Source organism: Primulina tabacum, chromosome 1, assembly GCF_025594145.1.
Source record: "Primulina tabacum isolate GXHZ01 chromosome 1, ASM2559414v2, whole genome shotgun sequence".
Classification (NCBI taxonomy): domain Eukaryota; kingdom Viridiplantae; phylum Streptophyta; class Magnoliopsida; order Lamiales; family Gesneriaceae; genus Primulina; species Primulina tabacum.
The window spans coordinates 46,900,296-46,903,399 of NC_134550.1; the positions used below are offsets into that span (position 1 = coordinate 46,900,296).

Here is a 3,104-nt window from a genome sequence, read left to right on the forward strand (position 1 = left end):
ACCCTAGGGACTCCTTCTAACCCAGCCCGTGACACCCGAACCGAGCCCCTCAACTCCTGGACACCTGCACTCTCCCACGCTCATGCTGCGTGTTTCTCGGGTGGGAGTCCTAGCATGGCTAGGACTCCTTCCCCAGCCCTTACCGTGAGTCCTAGCTTGACTAGGACTCTCTCCCCGACCCATGACAGACCCTGACCGAGCCCTGGCCCAAGCCAAGACCCTGATCGACCCCTTCCTCGTGAAACCTTAACCTTGCGATCATGCAACAGATTTTCGCACTAGCAGGTTCCCTTCAATTTTGTAGTGTTTAGGGTGTGGTTCCAAGACTCTAACTCATGTAAAAACTTGGCTTGATCCTGTCCTAATCATGGCGGCCCTTTGAAGCATATAAAAACATGTTTTTGAAACTTTAAATCATGAATTCTACACATGGTTATGCAATAATACGCAAATTAATTTCATATGAACTTCAAGATTTTCATGCAAACATAATTTAAACAATATTATGATATGATGGATGAGAAAAGGAAGATTAAGGCGTGCCTTTGCGTTTTAAACGCAAGAAAAACCGTTGACGATGAAGAACGGCGACGAATAGGGCCCAAACTCGATTTCCCTTGAAGCTTCTCGAAAATTTCCTCTTCAAATATTGAATGTGTGTGTGCCGTGTGGTTGGAGGGATTTTTCAGAAAGTGGCGTGTGATTATTGAGTCACAATGTGTAGGGTTTGAAGTGGTTTAAACATATTATATGCTAATTAAATTACTAACAAGGCCCAGGCCTCTTAAGCCACTAATTTAGGCCCATTAGTCTTTATTAAGATTTAATAAAATATTATCAAAGTTTTTTGTTTAAATAAATTTGTGAATTTATTAGTCGGGTTGCCAAAAAGTTCGTATTTTTGTTGAAAAACCAACACCGATAAAATTTACGTCCCGGCGTATAAAATCAACTAAAAACTCCTTACTTTGAAAAATAAGAAAAAGCATCATCCTTAATTTAAATAATTAAAAGCAATTATTTAATAAAAACATTTTCTATTTTTTTCAGCCTCGGTCTTCGTTCCTCGATCGTAACTCGAATAACCTTTAAAAATATATTTTAATGCAAACATGTATAAAATATAATTTAAACATAAAAATATGCACAACATAATTAATTTAATGCAATTAAAACAATTAACTAAAATACAAGGGAATTTAATAATTGCATGCATGTAGTTTACGTGGACCTTTAAATTTTCAGGACGTTACAACAATGCATCGACTCCTATATGTTTTGAAAAAACACCAAACCTTGCCACCTGATGACCCCATGAGAGTCGGTAAACAAGTCAAAGTGCAATGCTAGCATATAGAGTCTCAATGTTGTCCCGAGTCATAAGGATTAATGGTGTACAACCATAAAATAGGACGTTTCCACTCGATAAGTGAGAACCACTTGGAAAGTCCTTTATGGAGGGTTGTTCAGTGCACTCTACAAGGAGCAACTATCTGCATGTTCGGTCATCACAATATCCCCTACCAATGAAACATGGTACTCACATCGCAGATACTAGTCTCGAACTCGAGCGGCCTATATCCTTCTTAGCGGCGGCTGAATCGACTAGGAACTGTTTAGAATATACAGTATTGCAAATATGAGTTTCGTGATACTCATCATATGAGCATCTCATATTCTTTATACTATTTGTATATTCAAGGACTTTATCAATGCATCAAGCATTGATGTACAGATAAAGATGTGCCAAAACAATAATTTCAAATATTATTAAAATAAAGATTGTTTATACATAGAGTTTCACCATGAACCCTCAGCCAACACTTGGCTCGACGGGCACTTACTCTAACAAAAAACACAAAAACAAATTGAAAAAACATGCCTAAGCATGGTAAAATATTTCAAGGAAACAAAAACCAACCATGTAGTGGCTAACAACGGAGCCACCCTTTTGTAGGAATCTAGCTACCACAAATGCCAAATCCTGAATTGGCCTTTGGTGAATCGGACTGCCGAATTCTGTAAACCTAGTTGTTAGATATAAACAAGATCCTTGTTAGAGAGGGACCATTCACCAGTTCTCGCTTGTAAGTTTGAACGGGATAATTGAACTACTAACCAGCCACTCCAAGCCTCAGTACAAATCGTGGGTTTGTATGGTGGGTTCGGGGAGAAAGCATCACCACATAAACCATTGCATGTATTAATCTACCAACAACATAAGTAAAGAGCCATTAATAGTCATCTGTCATACCAAGAAATCACCTTAATATCAAGAAGAGCTAACAATCAACAAGTTACTTTAACTTAACAAAATTCTGGCTGGCAGGAATACCCTTAACTAAAAATCTATAATGAAGCTACACAAATTAATTAAAGCAAAACATTAAAAAGATGAGGAACAATAACCTTAAATGGCTCATTATCTGTCCAGAAGCTAATCCCTAGTACATATTTGAGCCAAACTTAGGGGTGTCAATCGGGTGGGTTGGGTCGGGTTTCGGGTCAACCCGCGAAATTTTTTTTATTTTTTTTTTCAACCTGAACCCAACCCGAACCCGAAGTAACCCGAAAACCCCCAACCCGAACACGAACCCGTATAACCCGACTCAACCCGTCTAACCCGCCTAACCCGAATTTTATTTATTTTTTAAAAAAATTTATGAAAAAAATTCAAAAAAATAAAAAATAATAATAATATTTTAATTTAAACACATAATAACAAAATTTTCCGATTTAAATTTGAAAATTTAATCGTAGAAAATTAAAAGTATATTTACTAAATAAAATAAAAAATTGTTAAAAAAATAAAAATATGCAAAATAAATATTAAATGATGAAAATTTATCATATAAATATACAATAAATTTTGTTCAAGTATACAATATATAAAAATATAGGTAATATTTTTTTAAAAAAAGTTCGCGGGTCAACCCGTGACCCAACCCAAAACCCGCCTAACATGGCACTAACCCGAATCAACCCAACCCGAACCCAGGTTGACGGGTTGTGTCGCATTTTGACACCCCTAGCCAAACTGGAAATCCATTGCACAGAACACAACAAAAAGACAACAAAAGCCTCACCAAATCATTATCTCCCCT

General features: G+C 36.7%; 1 long non-coding RNA gene across 1 annotated transcript; it reads right to left on the reverse strand.

Annotated features, from left to right (window-relative positions):
* Window positions 1–1,886: 1,886 nt before the first annotated feature.
* LOC142519072 (uncharacterized) lies at window positions 1,887–2,471 on the reverse strand. The gene is made up of 3 exons (XR_012813702.1): window positions 2,410–2,471; window positions 2,120–2,208; window positions 1,887–2,027 (listed from the first exon to the last, which is right to left on the reverse strand). It is a non-coding gene; the product is annotated as an uncharacterized LOC142519072 (long non-coding RNA).
* Window positions 2,472–3,104: the final 633 nt, after the last annotated feature.